Source organism: Pleuronectes platessa, chromosome 1 (genome assembly GCF_947347685.1).
Source record: "Pleuronectes platessa chromosome 1, fPlePla1.1, whole genome shotgun sequence".
Lineage (NCBI taxonomy): Eukaryota > Metazoa > Chordata > Actinopteri > Pleuronectiformes > Pleuronectidae > Pleuronectes > Pleuronectes platessa.
The window spans coordinates 28,394,466-28,421,218 of NC_070626.1; positions in this window are offsets into that span (position 1 = coordinate 28,394,466).

Here is a 26,753-nt window from a genome sequence, read left to right on the forward strand (position 1 = left end):
TGGAGCTCATCATGAACTGAATTTACTAATGAGAATGAAATGAAACAAAAGAGCAGAAATAATAATAAAGAGAAGAGGTGAACTGTGTGGGTTGGTTACAGAATAATTCACATAAAATGCCTGATGCTGTGAAATTTAGAAACACAGTTATTGTACTGAGAGAATAAGTCAAAAATAAACTCCCTGCTTCATTTTATCAAGATGACAGGTCAAGATTCCCTAAAGGGTGAAATGCAAATTTAATTTTACAACAAAAAACACTTAGAAATGTCCCTCATGTCTCTCCGTCCCTGACAAAAATGATCAGGCAGCTTGGGGACAAAAGTCAAACCATTAGCAGCAGAGTATTGAAAAGCTCCTTTATGTAACTTTGTAAGGACTCAAGGCAAAGTGGATAATACGTAGGAGTGTGAATATAGCATTAACCAAACGTTGCACACATATAATTTAAAAGACATGAAATGGCCAAGATTGGATTTAGGAATAAAACAGGGCCCGGTGGCTGCTCTACGAGGAGAGAGAGAGAGTGCCAGGCAACTCTTGCATAAAAGGAACAGTAATAAATGAGCTCTCAGTCCCGTTAAAAGGCTGTAAGGCCCCGTAATAAAGCCTCACAGCCGAAGATAATGACTAAATGCTTTCATCAAACCCCTGTGATCAGTCAGGCACGAGGGATGATAATAAGGGTGAATGTGGAAATGGTCCTGTGGGTCTGTCTTAACATCACCACATTACTCTAACCCACTTCCAGGACAGGGCCGGGCCGGGTCGTACCACGATGGCGTTTTAATAAGTTCAGAGGTGACAGAGGAGCAGGTTTCCTTCGAGGCGCTGGAGGCAGCTGCCAGCTTGTCGCAGGCGAGATCTCTTGGCCTGTTTCCAGATGCTTTGAAGCACAAGTGTCTCTGCAAAGTACACAACGGGATGAGGAGGGAGCTGCACTGGAGCGAGCAGATGGAACCGACGGGGACGTGAAGGGCTTTGTTTGTTACGCAACGCTATGAAACTTCGTAATGTGCATGAGATGTATTCCCGAAAAAGCTATTTGGCATTTCTTCGTATATTTAAACGTTTCCAGGCTGAAGCTTAGAATGACTTCTGTGTCTTTTTTACCTGATCTACAGTTCAGCATTACTCTGAACCTGAATCTGACTTCATGCTGAAACTACCGGTCAGTTAAACACTTTTTAACACAAAGGCAATTTCTCAACTAATGTTAAAACTTGTTGTTTTGCTGTCGCCCGACGTCTGAGGTGCATGTTGGGTCCAATTCTTTATCACACCCCTCTCATTTTCCTCTCACGGGTGTTTAACCACCAGCAGGGACTCATGCAGTGGATCCAGATCTCACAGATCAACAACTTACTGTATTTATTAGACAGAAAAAAGGTTTAGATAGATAGATAGATGGATGAATACTTTATTAATCCCGTGGGAAATTCAGATCGTCCAGTAGCTTGTACACTTAACACATCACTGAGATACAAACATAAATCACATACAGAGAACATATTTACAGATACAGGAATGGAATGCAATGATGTGATTGTGTTAGTGTCCAGTAGGAAAGTGTTCTTGTGCGGCTGGAGGAGATAGTACAATTAAATATAAAATGTATATACATATAAAAACAGAAGAAAACTATATATATATGTAAATATCTAAATATATAAGAATATGTAGTGGTAAAGTCTGTGCATGGGGCTAGTATAGCCAGTAAAGGGATGGACAGTGGGTTGGTATATAATAATGAGATGAGAAGAGAAGAAACCAGGTTGGCAGATACCCTGTCGAGATTGTCTTGTATCTTAAAGCGAGGGGTGTTAGAGCTGTGGGCCCCTCTCCATCATGTTCTCCACTTTTGATTGGTGGAACATCACGCTCTGTTGGAGATGTGGTTCCTGACCGCTCCCTTCCTGTCGGACCTGGAGAGGCTCCGACTCTCTGATCAGGATAAGGAGTGAGAATCAAAACGGCACCAATATCCATATTCCAAGTCAGCATTACATAAAATAAATCTGAAGCTGCTATTTGAACGTAAAAAAAAAAAAAGGCTCTCAAGACCGGTTCTAGTCGGAGCCTTCAAAATGTACGACATGTTAATTAGTGAGCGTTCGGAGGCACTTCACCGTTTTTGACACGAGTTCATTTACCCACCTCCTGACATGATTTACATTACTACACCAAACCTGCTTTACGATATAACTTTATCACGAGGACATGACAGCGGTATTGCTTCTGGTCTCACCCCCTTGACGAGAGAGCAAATAGGCATATTTGTCAAAATGTCAAACTCACGCTCGCACATTAAAACATATATTCCACATAAGGAGGAGGAGGCCGGTGGAGCGGAGAGAGAGAGAGAGGAGGCAGGGAGCCGAGCTGGTGTGATGCACATCGGCCGAGTTATCGTGAGTAAGCGTCAGTTTACAAAACGCTGACGCCGCCAGTTTACATAAATATGACAAGACGTTTCCAGTAGCACAGACTGGGGATGCACCAGTGGCTGTAAAGCACGAGCGAGGCAGCTAATTTACTGGTGTACTGCATCTGCACGTCCATGCAAATCTAGCCTTGATAAATGCACAAACATAACATTACCAAACACTTGATTCCTCCTTTACACCTTCATGTTAACCGTCAGCTCACTGCAATTTGGAAATGTAATTATTTTGGTTCACTTTAATCACACTCACCGCACGTTCGATTCCCTCAGGTGCAGCTTTCAGCCATTATCAATGATACAACTTCCCTCTACTGTGCAAATCAAGGTGAGAGACCAGTGTATGAATAAACTGAAGCCTTAAACAGTGACAGGGCCAGATATGGTCATAAAGAGCAAAAAGGAACATGGATATTTGATATATATTTCTAAAACTCCAGAAATAGGATCTAGAGCCTGACCCCTATGGTTTTGTGGGAGCTAATACCAATAATGATATTATGGAGTTAAATAAAATGGCTTAGAATAAAAGATTGGACTTAGAAAAGATGTTTATTAATGAACTTTATAAAACAAAGAGTCGTCCTCCTCCTGTGATATTTCAGACGACTGTCTATTCACAGCTTGATCTTAGCGTGTCTCCGGTTCCTCTGCACAGCCTGAGCTCGTGTGGACAGATGTTTTCACCATGGTTCCAAATGTCCAATACTTACATCATGATTGCTCGGATCTTCCTCGATGAAAATCCAAAGTTTGCCGGCGAACCAACTGCCAACAACACTTTGGAGGAAGTCACGACTGTTTACAAAGGATTATGCAAGTCAGGAGGAGCCAGATGGCGCTCTGGCATCAGAAGAGCCGGGTGTGGACAGGCTGGTGTCCGGGTGTGATTCCCTCATTCATCTCTAACCAGATATGTAATTCTCACTATATGTATTTTAATAAAAAAACTTAACGACAGTGGTGATTACTGCTCGTTCCGCTGATCTGAACGTATCAGTTTAGCTTCAGTGAGGACATGATTCACTTTGCAGCAGAGCCAAGCGAGTGTTAAAATATATGTACAGGGAGTACGTCAGCAGATAAAATGCTAATTACAAAAGGCAGGCAAATGAAGTCAAGATTAAATTGGATGGATATTTTATGGGAACGCGTTCACAGGCAGGATGGTCACAGGTCGACAGCAGCAGCAGCTCTGTGTACTTAAACGGGGCTAAACCTAATGTTCTGGAGGCTTTCCAGCTCAAAAGCTGCAAAACAGCCTGATTAGTGAGAAATTCAACAGTGAGCGGAGCCAATCAAAACCAATTATTTCCTCGTTCCTTTAGTGGAGTTAATCCGAGGCCGTCAACAGCGCGTTTTGGAATGTAAGCGTTTGAAACAGCACATCTGCCTGAAAAGCTGGATGGAGATTTCAAGTAAAAATAATCAGGGTTGTAATTTAGTCCATTTTCCATATTTAGCTAATTCCCTGCAAAACAATAATAATGTATGGATACAGATGGATGTTTGTATCAAGTTTGTCCAGTTGTTAATTAACTTTAATAGAATGAACTTTATTGGCTAATGAAGTTAAAATCCACAAAAAGGAACAGCCCCACATCCGGGGAAATTTAATAATTAGCTTAGTTATTTCGAGGATTAGAATAAAATATCACAGACATATTTGTCCTTTACTTACAGTATTATAATAATAATTATGAAAATTTACCATAGAATAGTTTTAAATCAAACCTGATGGAGAGATGGGGCTCAGGACTTTTCCTAAAGCATTTTTATAAATTGCTCAAAACACATTACATCATCTGCACACTTTGATGCAGATCATCCAACTGCTTCTTCTTCTACTCATTCATTTGATCACTGTGAGATCTAGACAGACATGTGTAGGATTGTCCGGCCCTGGTGGAGGTGAGAGCTCTACTGAGCCATGCAGTGATTACCGAGCACTCTGCAGTGATTACCTCGTTCTGAGTGTGAAGACATGAGTAGTAGATAAAAGTGACCCTCCTTGTTATAGACGTGGCTCTGGACAGACTGTGGGAATCATCCACTGCTGAAGACGTTTCCAGAGCCGCTAATTTACACCTCGCAATGAATCAAGGGGAGTTCACTCGTGAGCTCTGCCGTTTGTGAGTTGTGTTGAGTTGCTGCTGAGTCAGAGCTTGTGCACTTTTCTTCTTTTATGTCTCGTCCTCCTGACAATGTTTTGTGGTTTTGGCAGATAAACGGGCAACAGAATAAAACAACAGATGGTTTGTGCCGTCCAAAGAGCCTCTTCAACAATAAAATGTTATTCCTCTGTTCCCCCCCCCCCCCTCTGTTTGTGCCCTGCTAGCATGACTGCACACACACACACACACACACACACACACACACACACACACACACACACACACAAACACACACACACACACACACACACACACACACACACACACACACACACACACACACACACACATACACACACACAAGATCTGAGGCATGAGAACTGCAAGGCAAGCAAAAACTATGCCTCTGGTCCTCTTCATCTTCGCTCCTCTGCAGCTCAGCTGAGGCCTGTTCACATCTGAGCGGCTATAAAAAATAGTTTTATCCAAAAACCTTGCGGGAATCAATGAGCAATTTAGTAAAGGACATAAAAGCAGATGCTCGAGGTTCAATGAGGTCCCAATCCACGTTGAACCCTCAGAATTTACTGATATTAAGCGTTCTTTAATATCATCTTCCCAACATACGGTGCTGCAGTCCATCCTCCAGGAAAAAACCACTGATTTTGATGCTTCTTGGAAACTTTAATGGGGACATGTTGATCCTTTAACATATTTCCAGATGTCCGATGTCATTCAGGGGTGAAAAACTGGTTTTCATTCCCACATACGGGGTTTAAGTCAGACAGGATCTGCCCCTGCAGGTTCTGCACCGATTAATTTCTCAGCAAAGGAGCGTTACATCCTCATATCGGCCCCGGACCGAGTGTGATGCATGGAAGCCGCACACCTCAGCATCTCGTGAACAGCTCAATGAAAAATGTGAGTATCGTATATAGGGTGAGCTCTCTGGGGAGAATGTGGAGCAAAAGTAATCAATTATCCAACCTCCCCCCCCCCAGCCCGTCCCACGCAGAGGCCCCTTGATTATTTAAGGGAATTAGCTATCGATCAGCTGAGTGAGTCAGCGGGACGGCCACCGGCCAACTAGCCGGTCAGCAACACATGACTAAGCTCCCCTCCACCACTCATCTGCAGGAGAAGGCTGGTTAAGCACTTGCCATTTACAACTTGGCATCTGACTCGGGATGACTGGGGGGGGGGGAGTGGGCAATGCAGATATAAACAGGTGCTGATTATATATGGGAGGCAGGTAGGCTCAAATCAAGGTCAACAAATGTTGGGGAGGCTTGGAAGTCCCTCACCATATGCCAGGCTGCTGGAAGCGAGGTGTGCTCGGAGCGGAGTCCCAGTGTGTCCCCGGCCCATTATCACCACTATCATCCGGGGGGGGGGGGGGGGGGGTGTCTACTCGTGACGAACAGTTAACAACAACACGCAGCTTCGTGAAAAGAGGCTGACGTCCTGCCGCCGATGTGAATCTTCCGGGAGAACTCTCTGTTACGACGGTTTTCCATCTCTGAGCCGGAAACACAGACCTTATTTTTACCAGAGCAATAAAAATGCTGGAAATGAAACTCTGCAAAACCAATATGTTGAGGAGATAGCATCAGCGACTTTATTTCGGGAGAGGCTGAACGTCAACATTATGCTGTGTTATATGAATGGGCCGTGGAAGGTGAGTCATGTAAATGGGAAAAGTCTGCAGGAAATCTACAAACACGTCTGACTAACACTGACGCTTCTTGGTTTCCAGTAGCTGAGTTGTTATCACGTTTAAGATCATGTTCTTTTAAGCTACTTCTATGTCATGCTAATAATATAATGTGATGTTTAAAGGTCGCACAAATTGACTCTGGAAATAGGTGGTCTTTGTGGTAGTTTTATCAAATTAAACATTCAGATCTCAACTCCAACGTAAGATAGTTTGCAGCTGATCAACTTTGCATATAAAAGCTTAACTCTGACAGGTGTATCCAAATGAGGAGTTGTGAAGATCAAATGAAGATGTAACCAGGCTCAATATAATAGTGAAACCAAGAACATTATACCTAACCGAAACAAAGCTAAAGATCTAGCTGCTAAGAACCAGGAGTTTCTCTGGAGGTGGTGGAGACCAAACCAGAGCTATAATCAGAATGAAAGTTGCTCCCCCAGAATTAAAACTCTACTCTCTCCACAGCAATGAATATCAATTGTTAACAGCACGTTTGCCACAGCCACTTCCCAAGCTACAGGTGTCAGATGGTTTTACTGTCTTTCAGCTTTCATCAAATCTGTCGCCCAAGATGCCACCGTTTGTCATTTGACTGCTGAAAGCTTGTTTTGCAATCCAGACGACAATCTGAGTTGATTGCAAAGTAGCCACTGCAGAAACCGCTGAAGCCGAGATGAGCATGATGGGACCCAGTGTGGCCACATCTCCTGAGCAGGCGGCATTTCACATGAGCAGTTGCGGCTAATTAGCGGTTGATAGTTTTATTTTGAAAAAAAATAAATCTCCTGCTGTATCCAGGGCACAGATTTCAGAGATTCAGGGTTTGACAAACAAGAAAACAGCTTCTACCAGAAGTGTTCAGAAACTTCAAGACTGATCTCGCAGAGCGTGAGTGGAGATAAACGGACACTTGTCTCGTGGTCCCTGTGATAATTGATGCCCTGCGTTATGAAATCCTCAGCGTCAATCAGTCACTCGGCGTCCCGGGGTCCCGATGCTCTCGTGGTGCGTATCGTGCTGTTCTGGGTCTGAGCCGAGGAAACTGATTAAAATCGACCACAGCCCAGTGAACAGAGGACACTCACTCCTGTCCCGCAATGCAGAGGATGAGGCTTCTTCTCCACTTTCTCCCGCTGTCATCAACCCAAATACACTTTGTTTTTTTCGAGTGTTCTCTTCCCGCTGTATTTCAATGTCTCTGTAATGAAGAGGGGGGGTGGGGGTGGGTCGGGGGGGGGGGGGGGGGGGGGAGGAAAATGTCTTTGAAGGACTTCAAAGTGGGAACTGAAGAGGCAGAATCTATTTCGGTGAGACAAAGACTTAAGACAGGTATATCTCGACAGACGGGGCAAACACCACAGCCATTTTTCTTCCGACAGGATGTGATTACATGCCGCATTACCGAGCGACTCATTACCGCTTATGGCGAATTAATTACATGCCTCTCAGCCGAACTAAATTAAAGCCTGCTTGGTCGTGATACTCAACAGAAAGACTGATGAAAAAAGGCTAATCTGATAATTGACTGTGTTAAAAAAAAACTAAAGGCTGTTAGAGAAGCTAAAGGTACCATTAGTTACACTCTGGAAAAAATAGCTGTTACTGCTCAGTTCATGAGGATGAGGCGGACAGAAATAGCGATAATGGATAGCTCTCCGTCTTTCTCAGCGTCAACCAATATCGTAGATTTTAAACCGAAATCACAGCCCCCCCCATTTCATACACCTATAAACCACGTATCCTCTGGGGGGGTTGCAGGAGGAGCTGGTGCCAATAGTGCATATGGTCAATTTAAAGTCTCCAATTAACCCTAATCTGCATGTCTTTGGACTGTGGCAAGCATACTCCACAAATATAAACCCTGACCAATCCAGGACTCATACCGCAAACCACCTTGGGTGCTAACCACCACACCACCGTGCCATCCACCCCCTTTTTGTAACCCTTAAAAAAGTATTATCTATTAGGAAATAGCAGTACAAATACCAGGGTTGTTTGTTGCCCTCTGATTAATATAAGTTCAGTATTTGCCCTCTCAGGTTTTTTTTTTCCATGGGTGAATTCGACGTCCCCCTCTGAGACGGATGCATGTGCAGAGCAGTAGATCAACAGCCTCACAGTGCTTACGGTTCCCATAACTGTGTACGCACCCTGTTTGGTAATTGAACAGATTTATTCCCGGGACACACTGATCACGCTCTTCTTTCACATGCTCACTCAGAGGGAACATTTTGCAACTTCCTCCTCCTTATTTAATGCTTCTCAAGGTCTCCGGCAATTGCGGTTTCGCTGACTGTATTCACATTCCCAAAAGTGATATTATCTGCCAGCTCTCTCCACCACATTTCCCATAGTTTTATTGCATTGCTGCCAATTACCATGTCAACAATGGCAATTTCCTGTGTACCTGGAAATACTCCGTGAGAGGCAATCTCTGGGCTCTAGGGTGAAACAAAACTATCAATATATTTCACTAGATCTCAGCACATATACAAATGTGAAGTCACTGTATGTCTCATTGCAGGATTCGCCTTCACCTTGTTTGTTTTGTTTCCAATTAAACATGGTCAAACGAGGTTAAACCTAGGGGCGGCTATTCTTAATGCTCTCAAAAGCCTAAAGTTTGATGAGTGAAATCTAATTCCAATCCTTCCTGATTTTACATACAGGTTCCAGTGGTAGTTAATCACAGAACAGCATGATGAACAGAGAGACGTATAATCATAACTTCAAAAAGCAGACCCCTTTAAACTCCTTTAACTCAAATCAACGGCCAATTTACTGCACAACTCAGTAGGTGACTTTCGCTCCTGTAGACTTGAAAGGGCCATTTCAGTCGAGGGCTACTGGGCAGTAAATTAGGTATACAAGAAACTGAGAGAATAATTATAATAATTATTAGGTAGAGCGGTGCAGAGCGGCTGGATGAAAGGAAAGATCATTACATAAATAAATGTCATACAGAGTCTGACCAATGCTGAAACTGAATCAAAGTCTGCAGAGGTTGAAATAATGGTTTGGAAATCTTAACTGGTAGAGCTGTAACGATTCTCCAAAAACTGAGGCCAGCTCATCTGGCTAAAAAACGGAGGTTTGAACCAAACCCAGTTTGGATTTGGAGAATCGTTACACTAGTAACTGGTGATGCTTCCCAGTTAGCTCGCTCCCATTGGCTGTGGCAGGTTTCTGCTAACTTGCCATATACTTTAATCTGGATAATGTCCAGGAGAGCCCATGTGAGGTCACAGCAGGAGAAACAGAGAGAAGACAAATATCTCAGGAGGTAAAAAGAAGACGCCGACAAACACGTCAACTGGGAAAGACGAGGAGATTCGAGAGCTCTGAGGGAAAAGGATCAACATGAGCGTTGACGTGCTGCAAACAAAAAACACCGGATGGCAGAATTGATATGTTACGTCCTTCCTCCTGCGTGCTGCTCCACCCCTCACCTGAACACTCCAGAGGTTTGTGTGTTGTTGTGAATGTGTCTGTTCTGATAAAGTCCGGCTGCATTCTCCATAGGTGAAAGGACATTCTCCGAACTTCACGTCTGTAAACGGGTTAAGATTATGTGTGGGAAATCTGACTGAGGACCAGGGTCAGATGCTCCCGTGTGCATTAGTCACTTCCCACAGCAACAACATTTGTTAATTCAGTCACATCCGCTCTATGAGGACAATCTCTGTAAATCAATGTGTCGTCTGCCTGATCCCATCGATCAGCATCATGGGATTTTTCCATTACGTGATCTTGTCAGCGGCTGAAAAACAATATGATCATTGATTTAAGTTGCTCGGAAACAGTCGCCTGATCGCCGACACATTTATTTTCATCAAGAGAACAAGTGAAGTAGCGAAGCCGTAACTTTTTTTCCCACTAATTGAATTATGGGGATGTATAGTTGTGTCTATGTCATAACATCCATTACAAGCAGACTTACAGTGTCACCAAATTAGCTTCAAGGTAGCTGCCAAAAATAACTGTGAAGCGCCCAGTGAGCAGGTGAACTGAGGGCGAACCCACAGCCGTACATCACTTTCCCTGTCAGCGAGCCGTACTGGGCTGAGGTCAGTAAATCCAAACTGTGAGCGGCTCAACGGCACAAACAACAATCAGCTTGAGAAGGTAAATAAGATGGAAATTATTATAAATTGGCTGACATACATGTTTGTGGTAATCAGCACAGTGACAGCTTGAGACAAACCCTGTTTAAAAATTATGAATATACTGGATGTTTTTGTACTTATACTGAAAACCAGTTTAAAATTAGTCATGGTAATTACCATTCGAACTTGGTAAACATGTCTTAAAGTGACATTCACAAACACATGGAGAGGAGAATCTCAGCAACTGTACCTGAACTCTTCAATCAGCTCTAAATTTGTGTCTTTTCATCAAATCGTTCATCGTGCAGCAGTGGAACAAAGATAACATTTGTTATGAAAGACGATTGAAATGTGTGGCAGAGAATAAATACATATAATCACAGGGTATTGAATACATATTGAATAATGTTATTGCAGCCAGACAAACCCAGGCACATTGGATTGAGCTCATAAACACTTAATATAAATCAAACTCACATTGTTTTCATTGTGCTTCATAATCAAGAATAACGCAATATAATGTAACACAAATTAATATTCTATATTGTCCACATGATTATATGTCTACTTATGTAAAAGGAAGGTCACATTCTGAACCATCTCCTCTGCCTGTGTGCTGCTGATTGGAAAGTAGAGCATGCTGAACATGACAGTAACATTTCACCATATTTAGCTCAGAAGTGTTTTTTAAAAGCTGCATATATTGAAAATAAACTGATTTATAGCAATATTTATAAACTAAGTGATATTTCCTTTTTTCGTAACTAAAAAAATATATCTGAGATAATCAATGAATGTTAAATCTAAATATCAAATTTGAAACTTAATATCAAATTTAAATCTAAACATTAAATCTAAATGCAAAGATTTAGAGCATCAATGCAAAGATTTAGAGCATCAAATAACTAATTAAAATCATCTACATCAAAAGACAGAAACCATATTTGACATTATTTAACATAATTTTTAATTTGACCCATGTTCCATCTGTTAACATGGAGGAGGCAGTATTTATGACCTATACTGTAGCCAGGGACTGAGATGTTTTGACTTCTCTTTTGGAAGTGGCCATGTTTTTCATCGTCATACACAGACTATAGTCTATCATATGATTCTTCTGTCTGTCTATGCTATGAGTTTTATTTGATTTAGTGTGAAGAATTTAACTTTTTCAACTAGTTAATGAGTTGAAAGTAATGTGCACATGACAAATTAACATACACATTAATTTGTTCCAGATATACGTCACCAACAGGGCGAGATAAGAGTGAACCACGGTCAGGACCTGAACATGAGCCTGTAATTGTAACATCAGTGGGAAACATCATGTTCCCTCTACATCCTCCAAGATAGGTTTTTCTATTGCTCCGGTAATAACCCTGAGACTTTGAGAGATGGAGAAAATCATCATTAATAGTTCTGGCAAAATCACAACATGACTTTGCCGCGACAGTTCTGTGCACAGAGCAGGAAATGACATGTTATGTTTGTGCCTTCAGGGAAAGCGCATTTCATTAGAGGTAACAGTGTGTGGATATGTATTCCGACCTGTCACCTCAGCGGGTCATTTCATTGATTGGTTATTTATCCTGTGAAATTAGCTGATGTGGCGGAAGTGAAAACCTGCAGACTGGAGTCCCCTTTGGTTTCCCATGTCTGATTTATGGACTGTCAACTGGACCCAGACAGTGGTTAAGCAGCAACATATTCCAGCAGCTGTGAACACAATAATTAATACAACCCCCAGTTCCAAAAAGGGTTTGGATGCTTTGTAAAACGGAACAGAATCATTTATAAATCCTGTATTCTGTTAATTACAGTACAAAGAAAGGAAATTAAACTGACCTGTTAATAGTTTTTTGTAAACATGCTCTCACTCTTATACAAAACGTCCTAAAGCAGTTGGCACAGGGGCTTGTTTACCCGTGTGTTACATCAGCCTGTTCTGTAAAACACACCGAGGACAGTGATTGTTCATGTTTTGAAAAGGAAATTCCTGTAAAAGCAGAAAAAAAAAAACAGTTTTTCACTTCTTTTTCCAACATATTTTGTGTTTACAATAGAATCTGAGGGGGAAGCAGTTCAGCCTTAAAGTGAAGAATCAGGTCAACGAGCCCCTGAAGCAGCATCATCGTGGTTCTGTCGACAAAACCAGCTCCTCTTGGACCAGGGCCTCAACAGCTTAAACCATTAGAGCTGCAGTTTTTCAAGATTTTACCATCGACCATCTCTCACAGAATAGAAAGAGACTCAATAGAGAGAATACCTTCACAAGGTCTAACTCTCTGATTTATGAAGTGTTGTTAAAGAAAGTGATAAATCCTTAGATCTGCCACTTTCTTCAGAGCTGCACCCAAATGGAACTGGTTCTTCCTCGGACATGTCCCACTCTTTCACCAATTCCTATGGAATCAACCGACCAAAGTATCCACCCCAGACGGGGGTAAAAACATAACCTCCTAGGTTGAGGCAGCAAAGCATTTAGGTCCAATTTATGATGCCTGATACAAAATGTTCCAAATCTATGTGATACTTGTAAAATGTACTTACATAGAACAATGTTCACTGTCCTTGTATTTAACTTTTCATCAGCTTTGGTCAGCTAATGAAGGCCAAAGCCACAAAGTGTCCACCTAGCCATGTAAGCTAACGCTAACCCTAGACTAATCCACCATTATAGGTCTTCATTAGTGACATTTTTACCCACAGTGGGGGTCTCCCACTGACACCTGATCGGATGATTATACAAACTCACTGGAACCTCTCTGGTCTGAACTGATCCGTTTTTTGGATTTAACAGAAACGCTCAGATTGCAATCAGTCATCAATCAGAAAATCCAATTGTTCTATAAACTTGTTATTGTGTCTTTAAAAGGCCAATCTGTTTGTAAAATATGTAAACAATGTAATTAACTCAAAATGTACATATCTGCTCATGACTTTAAATCATTTCATGGTCATGCTGTATCTTAATTATATCTCTTATGCCTAAGTCTCTTAAAGGAGTAGAGCAGCGGTGCCAGCAGTGTCCCACGCTCGGTGGGGCCTGAGGCAAAGTGCCAGGGACATGTTACCAATCACCTCAGTGAAGGACACCTTCAAATGTGTCATTTATATATATAGAGGTTCCATATTGCATCATTTGCATAAATCCGGATAAAATGCTCATGTTAGTGCATATTATCGTAAAAGAAGATTTGATTATACAGAAGCTTAATTTGCCCCAGTTTTCATGTACTACACAAAGTTTGATCTATTTCCAAAATGTGTGATATTTACAGTTTTCAGTTTTTTAGTTGGGATGAAAAAATATGAACACAAGTAAAAATGTGGATTTCCAATATCAAAACAGTAACAACACAGCAACAGGCCTTACGTGGGATTTCATGGCCTCAGTCTGAGTGCGTTTGATAAAACATGAATCTGCTGTTTCCTCTGTGGACCACGTGTGGAGCTCTGATCTGCACTTTTTCCACGGGACTGAAGCGAAAGTCGTGAAGAAACGTGAAGATACAGATCAAGATGTTGTTCAGATCTACGATTATGATGACTCGTGCAGAGGCGATGAGGAACCCAGTTGCGACCACATGCTGCTGCAGACTAATTGGCTTCCGGATTCGAGTGCAGCGTCGGGGGGGGGGGGGGGGGGGGGGGGGGGGGGGGGGGGCGAGCTGCTCCAAACGCAGGGACGGCACTTTCAAAGACTCTTTGAAACAACAGGGACGAGGGAGATTATTCACATATTGAAGGACACAGTTAGGGATTCATTTAGGAGCATTTTTGGGGAAATATTCTTTTGTTCCCAGGCTCCCTGATAAAACAAAACCTTTCATTTTTGTGCAGTTCATTATATTAGTGTATTTTCTTTCAAGGAACCCTTGAGTAGTGAAAGTTTAGTTTCTTTTTACTTTTAACAGCCAGCACCTCAGCGTTGTCTAATGTGCTTGAGACACATTCGCATTATGATTTAATGATTTAGCAAAAAACCTTTTAATGTATAAGGCTTTGAGCAGGCATCTAAACAAGCTATTAAAGAAATATAAAAAACAATCAAGAACAAAGTGAAAACTTTGGCAAGCACAAAAATGATAATGATCATATAGCATTAGACTAATAATTGTTGGTGTTAGACGAGTTGCAACTTCCTCATCTTTGTCTCACAGGAGCAGAAGAGAGAACATATTTTGTGAGAAGGTTTCACATCAGCAAAGCAGCAACACAGTCTTTCTATATAAATCTGAATCCATCTCTTTGTGGGCTTTAACCCTGCCAGTGGGACACTGCTCTGAAGACAGAGGCTGTTCCTTCTGGATTGAACATGCTTTTCTCCAAGATTAAAGACTTTCCCTTTGCAACCAGAGCATCACATTTGTCTTGGAGATACCGAAACGAAAACAACACATGAATAAAATACAAATCCGGCACATGTACCGTGAGTCAGCAGGGATTACAGCCAGAGAAGATCTTAGCAATAAGCTTGACTTTTGTTGAATTAAGGTCTTTCTCTAAAAGAAACATAAGGATTTTGCAGTGTTTCTTTCCTCTGGTGTGTTATATAGGTTTTTGAGAATGTAAAAAATTCTACAAAGTTAATAAGCTCAAAGTCAGGGAGCTCCTCTTCCCCACAGAAAACATTTAAGCTCCTGAAATCAGTTGTCCCGTCAATACTTCCTAGGAATCCTGATGTCTTGTGAAATCACAATTCCCCGTACGTGCATAGCTCACGCCTAGTGTCTATGGCCCCTGATAAGATCAGATAAAGCGAGAGGAGAGTCCGACATTTCTTATATTCAATTGAAGTGGTTGACCTATCAGAACAAAGTGGGCCAGCTGGCCAATCAGAGCAGGCTTCATCAGGAGGGAGGGCCTTAAAGAGATAGGAGCTAAAACCAAGTGTTTCAGACAGAGGATGAAAAGAGGAGCTGCAGCGATGGATTGTTTGAGGAAAGTCGTGTTTTTTCCGAACATAAGAACATGTAAAGCTTTTTAAGTAATATCACATATGAGCAGAATATGTCAATTTTAAAATAATCTAGAAGAATGTTGTCTGAGTATGCAGAGCCTTATACAAGTAAATGACTCAACAACTACAGTATGGTTACAATTTGGACAATGGTGCAGGTATGGGAAATAAAATATGACTACCATATTTTTGAGGTCAGGTATCTTTGTGGTTATCAAACATTAATTGAAGTGTCCACCTCCCTGTTGACTCAGACTCGTTAAAGACCCAGTCACCGCTCCCTCCTCCAAACCTTCACTTTCTCCTACATGAAGGACACAGTTGCTGCAGTGGCACTGAACCCTTGTATTGTGTGCAAATAGACACAGCACTGCCCTAACTGATATCTCATTACTTCACACTCTTCTGAAATCCCTTTACTTTGTTCCACCCTCCTCTTTATTTGCAGCTCAGACATCAAACAGCCCAGCTGTCCGAAAAGATGACATTTTGCCGTGACTCCCCCCGAATCTTCGCCTCTGGCTTCCACTTCCTGTTGCATCCCTGACAAGGAATCATTTTATAATTGCTATGAGATAGATGGTGGTCGTGTCAGAACCAGCAAAACATGTTCTGCTTACATCGATTTAAATTGGTCTGTCTGGAGCTCGGGAACGGACATGAGGTTGAGTTTCCTGTTGACAAGTTGGGGGGAGGGAGGGGGGGGATTGCTGCAGCCTCCTCACATGCAGATAGATGTATTTTTTGTATTTATCCACGGGAGAGAAATAGTATATCAGAACAATGAATTATAACATTTCCTTTGAGGCCAGCTGGATGTGAATATGAATATTATACTTTGTGTAATACAAAGTATATGAATTGGAAATAGATTTTTCATACTGTTCATCAGGTGAAAAGCATTTGAAAGCACATACAGTGTGTTAATGTAATGAAAAATGAAAGAAAGAAATTCAATAATCTTTCATCTAAAATACCTTTGCATTTTTTGCCAGACGTCTTCAGGAAACTCTTACAGGGATTTACTGAAGTATACAGAAGAGTATAAAATGTTTTTTTACTACATAAATAAAGGAATAAATCAGCTCCAGATTCTGTGTCTCCTAAGCTAACTTAGAATAAACAGTTGGTGTTGACAAAATAGTCCCATTAACTTTTTACCTCAGCCTTAATGAATTTGATATTTCAAGTTGTAGAAACCTCAATCCTACGACATTGGGTGATTAACAGAAATAAAAATACTTGTACAGAGATGTTGAGTTGAACATGCTTAATCTTAAAAGTTGACTCAACTAAGCATCTTGTTGAATTAACTTCAAAAGACTTAAACAGGATTGTTTTCCCACATGAGATGAGGTTGTGTTTTCTGAGCCTTCAACACAGAAAAGATTCATTAAGATCCCAAAACATTCAGAATATGAATTAATTTGATGTCACAACAGTGAATCTACTTTGTATGAAAAAAACTAACATGAAGTATATTTAACATATTTGCAACAGTACATACATGTTGCTCCATCTTATTTCTTACAGTAGTAGAATCCATGCCTCTCTGCCTCTGCCTCTCTACCTCTGTCTCTCTTGTCCTCTTCCATCCATCATTCCAGTTTCAAACCACTCATGTTGCTCATCCCGTCCTCCTCTAATCCTTTAGCGCCGGGGAAACTCATTCTCCTCACTTTTCATGTAGGAAGCATGTATTTGCATTTTATTACACTCCACCTTTTTTTCCTTTTGAGAGTTCAGGCGCCTGCTCCGCTGGACGTCACGACTCCGCTTTGTGGTTGCAAGGCAGGTGGGGAAATCATTGCACCGCTCCACCGTGATTCATTGATTTCATTTGACCAGTGCATATCCCATCCGGTACTTCAGGGTGTTCTGCATGATCCTGCTGGAGAGTACAAGCAGAGACTTGCTCCACGTAACAGCTGTCCACCGAGATAACGGACTCAAAGAAGGTAATGAATGAGTGAGTGTTTGGTTCAACCTGCACATAAAGCTGAGTCAAGCTGCTGTCCATGTCCAGGCTGCAGGTATTCATGCTACATCCTCTGAAGTAACGTCTCTTTCTTATTTCTCCGAGCGTGTGGTATCGATTATTCACGATTGCATTCCTGTCTTGCTTTTGATCTCCTGCCAGACTCCTGCTATTCCTTCCATGTTTCCCCGAGTTTAAATGCTCAGCTTGTACCGACGTGTTTTACTTGTGAGAGAGTTTTCTCTGTAGAACTTATGAGTTGTTGTATTTTGCCTTTTATTGTTATGGTCTATTAATAATGTATCTATCTTAAAAGCGCCGCGGCTGCTCTGCGAAGGGCTGCCAGTGAATCAAATGAATCCCTAACTTCATCATCGCAGGGTAGGAACTTTATTTCCTGTCTCTTGAGATGAGGAACATGATTCTGTACCCTGGTCCCGTGTCCCCTGTGAGATAACGTTACATATATGATGTTAAACTTCTCTGTGTATAGTGAGCATGTGTAGGGTCCAGCGGAGAGTTAAATCTGTTTGCTTCACTTTAAGAAGCCACATCATAGATAGATAGATAGATAGATGGATACCTTATTAATCCCGAGGTAAATTCAGATCATCATGGTTTTGTCCTGGTGTTAGCTGATTCACTTTACATAACGACTTACCGGTTTCTACCTCAATCCATGCTCTAAGGATCTGAAAGGTTTCCCCCTCATGCACCTTCGAAAGCAGCCGTGGTTTTCATTCTTTTTCTGCAATGTGTGAGAATCAGTTTGCAGAGACTTGAAGCCCAGTTAGAAGAAATAAAAATCAAATTGCACTTAGCAAAAATGTGAAGTCAGGGAGTGCAATAATGAATTTCCCTGATTGCTTACTGTGCAACCTGCAAGATGACTTTAAAACTGTGGAGCAATGAAAACATGAGGAGGCGAAGGAAGTCTAAAACACACACAAACACACACACACACACACACACACAAACTTTGGACTGAAAAGATTTAGTATATGATTGGACTGTGTTTTGTCCATCTACACATCTGGCCATCCATCTATTATGTACAGTAGACCTGCTCAGAGTCTTCAGTCAACCTCACCCCAGTCTGCCTGTCTTTGGACTCCAAACTTCCCACAACGGCCTATGGCTGAACTGGGATTCAAACCAGGGACCTTGGTTCAGTGCTAACCACATTACTACCATTTAAAGGGACAGTGCTCATTAATCACAGATAAAATACTGTAAATTAAACCAAAGTTAGCTGAACAGGCAACTTTTCATCTATTGTTACTAAAGCCAGTTCTTTAAAGGCAAAGTGCAATTGAATAAAATGGCCATATATCATATATATAATTACAGAAATCTATGGATAATAAATGTGGTCAGGGTACCCAGAACAATACAGTGCATAATATCCAGACTGTTTACAATACAATGCAACAAACAGATACTATACAAAGCCATTAATATGAATGTTATCTACAAAATACATAAAATATATTTTTTATTACAAAAGTTGGTTTGCTGGGAGCCGTGTCTTTAGTTTTTATCATCTCTTAGGAGATAGTAGAAGAAACAAGTATTTATCTGAGCACACTGCTCTACTGCTGTGAGCATATTAAACTTTACATTTCTGTGCATTTACTGACAATTTTTCATTTTCTCTTGTCGATAAAATCCCTGTAGTGTCACCGATATAGAAACAGAGAGATATTCTCAGCACAGCAGCATCAATATCTTGCTTTGCACAGGCTTCATCTGCATATACTACCCCCCACCCCCCCTACACACACACACACACACACACACTGACACACAGACCCACACTCGACACACAACATGTTTGTTCCTCTCCTCCCACCTGTGCAGCATCCAAATATACAATCAGCCAAAACAAATTCAGGAAGCGGTCGGAGCACTGCTTACGTCACGCCATTCTAATCTGTGACTGGAGGCCCCCCCCCCACCTCGCTCTCACTGAAACAACAATCAGGAAGCCAAGCAATTCACAAAAAGCTTAAGATGGGGGGTGAGGTAGCTTCTTATTAGCATCACCGACACGTGTAAATAAAGTCGTCTTGCACTCTGGAGTCACAAGTACAGATGTGTAACTTTACCTCGTGTTCTATGAGCACATACTTTCAGTCGCAGGCTCCGAGTTATGTGGGTGGAATTTGTGAATATGTGGAAAAACACTGAAGTTCATCAAGTGTATGTTTTAGTCCCCCTGATGGTGTCCCACAGTTTATTAGGAAACCAGGATATAATTACTTATTTTTAACAACCACTTTGGCACAAGATTTAAACGTGACATTTAATGGAGGAAGTATATTCTGCTGCAAACTGTATTAAAGACCGAGCTGCAAGAGGACGATTAAATGCCCAAATATAAAATATATTTGGGCTGTACTTTTTTATTCGGCCCATACTCCCATAAAGGAGGCAGGGTTTATATACCGCAGCCTGACACCAGGGGGCAACCAGATGGTTTGGGGAGATGTCCTGTTCTGGTGTGTGATATACGCATCATTAAAATGTCCACGTGTTGTAGCCCTCAGATAACTGAATTCAAATTCATCTGGAACAGAAAAGAAGAGACAGGATTTGTTTTTGTCTCTCAAAGAGATTTAAAACCTTCGAGGAATATGATGAATACACAAAAGAGGAGAGAGATATATTCTTAGCAGAGTTGCCATAGACCAAAGTTGAAGGCAGATGCTAAAACTGTGATAAGACCCCCACAGGCAGGACGGATTCATTAATGGAACTTGAGGGAAAACGACCTTGAAACAGTTGAAGACAAATTTGCACCTTCACTTGTTATCCTGGTTTTTACATGTGGCCTCATTGTTTCATGCTCTGAAACATTTCCCCCTCAAGTCTGCTTTATCTCCTGCTTTTCCAATTGTGGCTCGCAGTCACCACACTTTATTTATTTTTTCATTTAGCTATAAAAGACAAAAAAAACCCCAGATTATTTCTCTCATTTGAACAGTAACTGTGTTCCTGATTTACAGTTTGCTTAAAAAAACATATTTCATCCCCTTCTCCACGTGTGAGAACACAACCCTGGAGAGGTTAGACAAACTTTCTTGTTATTTCTATATGTGAAGTTCAATATTACAATCATTACACATTATGCTACTGTGCTGTGCAGAGCCAGGACTGCACACAAAGCAGGAAGCGGCCTAAACCTGCCTTGGGATTAAAAAGCAGGCTTTGCATAGCTGAACAGTGAGAACCCTTGAAGCTGCCAGTCTTTCCCGTGTGCCAGCCTCGCAAATCAATACTGACATCAGATGTGACAGCTATAGATTCAACCGCTTCGCCTGCATCTCAAAGACGGAAAGTTGACTTCGGTTTGTCTTCGGTGTCCCACGCGGCGGGGGGAGGAGGAGGGGGGGGGGGGGGGGGGGCTATTGAATTGCTATTCTTTCCCTTAATCTCCACTCTCTGCTGCTTTGTGAAATCATCAGCTCTTCCAGCTCCTGCAGCTGCTTTTCTCAGGCTGCGCCGCTCTTCGTTAATATTGTAAACACACGTTATCTATTGGAAATCTCTTTCACTTCACCCCCCCCCCCCCCCCCACCCCACCCCCTCTCTCTCCCCCCAAACTCGAATCATCCCGTAATAAATATGGTGAGAGGAAAACAGTCCAGCGGGAGGAGAACAGGAAGTGATTGCCAGAGGTGCTTGTAGAATTTTAAAGATCCATTATCTCAAACTGGCCTGATTTAATAAGCACTGGGGGACACTGGATTATTAAATCTATCTGTGCTTTAATGAAAAATTTCTCCTGAATTATGTCGCTTTCCCACAGAAGGCTCTTCCTCCGGCTCCACCCTGAATATGTTTCGGTAAATCACAGTCCATAGGAGGCCCCGGCGACATGAGGCATTTCCATATCGGAGAGAAAGTGACAGATTGTTGCTGCTGATTCAGCCGAGTTGATGCAGAGATGATTTTATAAAGATGCGTTTCTCCACGTGTCTGTGTCAGCAGAGGTGGAGAGCATGAAATAATTGCTCCAATCTTTTATGGATTCTGACAAATCGTGTGTGGCTTGTCGACTGCTAAACATTTAAATCACACACCACTCAAACAAGCACTTTCTCTCAAAGCTGGAGCGCCCTCACATCTCCCTCCCGCCCAATCCTCGCTCTGACTTCACATCCACAATACTGCTGCTGCAGAAGAGTGGACTCTACGCCCCCACACCTCCTTTACATAAATGAAATAGTCCTGTCTTCGAGCTCTGCAGCTGACAGCTCATAAGCATATGAATTTACATCACTGAGCTGCACACAAGGAGAGAAAGGGGGCAGTTTGCCATTTGAGAGGGAGCAGCTCCTCGAATCGTGTCATTTAGAGGAGCAGTTTAACATCCACGTGTTTTAATGTAAAACTGTTTATTACATTTTATTCCCAGTGTATGGAAGTGAAGGAATACCGATATTAAAAGGTGACACGTCATCCAATTTTAACATTCTCCATTTGTATGGGCTGAGTAAATCAAACAAGAGGAGCTGGTGCAAATAGACTCAAGGAGGATTTGACCTATTTCCTATGAAGAGTAATTAACTTTTTTATAATATTGCATTTAATTTTTTATTAATATATAAAAAAATACTGGCAGCCCTGGACTTCCAAACTGTGGTAATAGTACAAATCAGTAGCATTAGTATTATTATAAGTACTTACAGCTCGTTACATGTTCTCTTCTTTTGCTAGATATTAAAATCCTGCCTGAATTATGTATTGCAAATGCTCAACAGTATGTATGTATGTATAGTAAGTACAGTATGTAGAGTAATACTTATACAACAGTGTAACTATACATTCTGTTTGTGGTTCTAATCCACTCAGAGTCCAGAGTCTCTTCTTCACAGAGACAAAAATAAAACTTGATTTGCTATTTATTATCTCCGAACCTGCTGTGGGCTCTCTCCGACTCCGGTGCCTGCCAGTAAAGTGAGTCTGCTCCCCAGATTGCACGAAGCGTCTCAGCCTGTAATGGGTTTAGAAGACATCCTACCTGTGTAGCCCGAAGCTGCATCACAGACTCTGAACATCTAATCAGACACATCCAGTTGTCTTTAACCCCCGAGACCTGCTTCCCTGAACTGAGCGAGCTGCGTCTCCTCGTGTGCACGATTACATTCGGCTCTTGGAAACTAGGAATGTGTCACGTCTGTCTCCTCTTTCCCCTGAGACGGATTTTCTTTTGTCCTGAACTCGTCGACCATCTCGTGTTTTGCTGCATTGTTTTGTTTTTGTCTCTCGGACAGTTGCGAGCTGCGGAGGCGTTTGAAGTGTGTCTCACGCCGCCACTCGAATACTGATGCTTCATCTGCACCGATCAATGAATCAATCTGCGGCGAATGAAACAAAAGTGACACTTCATCTCCTCCTGCGTGTTTTTCTTCCGTTCTACTTAACTGCTTATGATTCCCCACACAGTTCCTAAATGCTGGGAGTTCTACTCATCTTCCTTCCTCCCAATTCATCTCTCAACAACACTGTGACCAAGCAATCTATTAGGTTTGTTTCTATTATTAAAGAACAACAGTTACTCATATGCTCTGATGGTGTGTACTCTTCTATGAGCTTGAATAGCCAGGGGTTTTTTCATCCCAAAGCCATAATTCATGAGTGAAATTACAGCCAGCAGCTGTAATGTAATTTGTCTGCTCTGATTACCTCGACGTGCTGAAGTCCCCTCAAATCATCTGCAGCCTCCCCATACTGTAGATTAGAAATGACAGGAAAGAGAATAACTCAAGCACGGGAAGATTCTCCTGCAGTTTCTAAATGTGTTTCATTATCGCTCTCCGGTTCTTTATTTGGACTCGTCATTTATCTGTGTTTTAATTACCACATTTATTTGCCGTCCGCGCTACAAACCCACATAGAGTCAGGTGATGTGACCGCGGACGAGAGAATCCAAATGCCAACAGACAAATCCTGGTGAGGAGCTGAACAACTGGAGATGCATCAAATGAAAAGGGAAAATCAAATTGAATTAGAAAGGGCCTTTGTGGGCGGGATGGCATTTTGTGTGAATGCAAGTATGACAAACAGCCTCTATAAGCTGTGACAGAATTGCCATGATGAGTTTATACCCACGTACTGAAGCCCATAACTTGAAATAATTAAAACTTCTCCAAGTGATAATGTGAGATAAATAAACCAGAAGCACATAAGGCCACGGAGGAGAGCTCATCTATAGTTAATGATTTCTAGCATGTTGTTAACACGACATCGGTGGTTTGACATTGCTAAATGACTTCTTATACTGTAAAAGCTAAGTTATGATTATGATTATGATTATTTCTGTCTTGGCTGTTAATTAAAGTCAATATAGATAACATTTTGAAATAGCCCATTGACCCCGAGTATATATAAATAAACTGTTAACTAAACGAATAGAGTATTAATAAGAGGCCTCATTTTTGGTCTCTGGTCGAATCACTTTCAAGGATACATATCTTCATATTTCTAAAATCCTATTCGTAGGTTGGCATTTACTAATTTAAGCTTGAAAAACTGAATTACTGATAAAAATTTTATGACAAAATTGTTGAGCGATGACACTAGAGCTTTGGCCTGATGGGCTATTAGACAATTTGTAAAAAATTTAAAATTACTCCCCACAAAAAACGAAACTAGACTAATGGCCTGCCTCCCAAAATTATACTTATTTTTATAGTTTCTTATCTTGTTAATAACTTTTGCGATACCTAAGTTTTATCTTTTGACCTCCTGATCCCCAGGTAGAGAACCAGTATCGCTGTGGCTAGATTGGAATTGATTATTTAGAAGTGTACAAATTGAATACTGGCTCCATTTTCTATATTAATTAGTGCCAAATCACACACTCCTTTCCAAGGACCTTTCCTGGCAATTATGTGCAAACACCAGTTTAAAGTGCTGGGCGACCAGGATGTCAGGTCCACTGGTAAACTCCCTCACATTATTAGACTAAGGTTATTTTACCGGCTGAGCTATTTATTTTCCCGCTGACTAATCTGCTGACATTCAGTCGCTCAGTGACATTCACAGAGGAAGTGCATTTGTTGACAAAGTGCTGGTATAATGCACGAAGGTTACATTTGGCCAGAGACAGCGGCTCACTGGTGACAGCCCCCCCCGCACACAGCACTCTCTCAGGCCGTCTGGTATAATTACTTTGGGGGTTAATTGTGTGTATCTACAGAATATTCTTCTGTTCCAGGTACTCGGGGAAAGTGGCATGTGGGAGTAATGAGTCATCATTCAGATCCACTTTTAAAAAAATGCTCTGAAGGACAATTTTCTGTTTCCTGTTCTTGACAAGGACAGAACTATTCCAGGGGCAGATATTCAACTAAGACTGCAGTAAAATGTTTCTATGTTTTCAGGACACGGGGCTGAACATTTGTCATTCTGAATCCGTCTGAAACCTAATTAGTGAGCATCCTTCACAACAGGAAGAGCCACAGTCCACTTTATGTCTTTGAGGAGTTTAGCAGGACGGATATCTGGGGGATTGGAAGTCTGCTTCAAATGTAGAACAGGATTCTCCAGGGAGAACAGTGAGGGATGGAGAGAAGGGCCAGTCCTTGGGCCAGACCCACATTATCAATAGTCTGAATTGGATGATCTATATAACAAGGCGTGAAAGATGATACAAGGAGAAACTTTGTTTGTATAAAAGTCAAGGGGCAGACAAGCAATAAAAATCAAAGTGTACAGAATGTGTCTTTGATCTTCATCCACCTTCAGAGTAATGTTCTGTACACAAAGATCCAACTTGTGGGAATTCTAGATTTCAGGCCGTTAGATAATGGCCTTGATTTAAAGATGCATTGTTCATATCAGGTTTAGCATTTAAAAGAAGAAATTATTTTGTATTTATCCTAAAACATGGGAACCACTGCTGAATATGGAAATATGTCATAAATAAGTCATTCTAAACGTTTTGTTATATTTTATTAATCATTCTTAAAAACAGTAACTCTGCAGATTGACCCCATAACACAGCATTCATTTGTTTGCCGCATATTTTCATATGTTTAATACATGATCATTTATGTTAATACAATAGTTTTTCTTTAATTATTACTGAATTGTGCAACAATTACAACCACATTTAGGACAGTGTGCTAAAATTAAAGATTAACGAAGGCTATTTATTATGTTTTATCAATGTTTACAGCAGCAGACAGTGTCATGAGAGTATATGAGGAGTTATGTGGAGCATTGAGAATACAACAGTGTGAGTTAGGGATCAAAACAAGGATATTGACTTGCTAGTGGGCGGCTCCTGGATGTGACATTTCACTGACACCTTTGTTTGAGCTTTAAAATCACAAACAGCTGAATTTCAGTAATAAGCACTAGGCTAAGTCTTAATTCTATAACGTGGCAGTTTGTACGGCAGTGAGATGATGTTATGTCTCTGGAAAGTCTCGTATTTTGGAAGATGCATATATTAGAGTAATGCAGTCAATAGATTTTAGTGCAGGGACTTCACTGGGGCCTGGGAGAGACATGGTTCACCGACTCCCATTAACTTGACTGAGTGAATCGTGGAAGTCTTCTGTACCTTTGATAAAATAAACTGAGCAATATCTTGCACACATTAATGTGTTCTGAGGGTTTTGGTGCTGATGTTAATTACCGAGCCAGTTAAGAAACAAAATCCCAAAGCTCACTGTAGCCACGTCTTTAAGGTTCAACACGTAGTGAATCCATCTGATGAAGGTTCATTTAACATAGAACCTTCAGGTCACATTTTCCCACATGTACAGGTTTGTGCATGCACCATAGACATTTTCATCAGGATGGGGTCTGAGTATTTAAGTGCTTAGCAGGCCTACACACATTTCCAACACCATTAACCGCTATGGTATGCAGAATTCCTACTGGTACTTCATGCAGGAAGGAAGAAGCTAGATTCAGCAAGAAAGAACAAGATGTCTCTTTGCCATGACAGCTAACCGTTAGCATGACCTAGGTTCTGTATAGCCGCATGCTTCATATCCTTCCACACTTGTCTATGACTCATAGGCCTTGATCGAGACACACTGACTGACACCACAGGCTGTACATGAAGACAGACGACAGGTCATAAATCCCACTATCTCCATGTTAGTGGATGGGACATGGCATAAACAAAACAACACGTCAAATAATTTAAAGATGGTTTTAGTTGTTTGATGCTATAAAAGTGTGTTAAAACATCACAAACTGGAGTTGAGAAAGACTGAGTCTTGATTGGTCGAGCCCATGTATTGATGAGATCTTGCTACAACCACTGATGGCTACTGGAAAGATTCTGGCTTCGAAGTTCTGGAGAGTGGGGGGGACGTAGAGACACGTCGTCAGTCAAAGCCTACAACTAAAATACATTGATTGACACATGTACAGACCAATCAGTGTATGATGTGTGTTTATGTC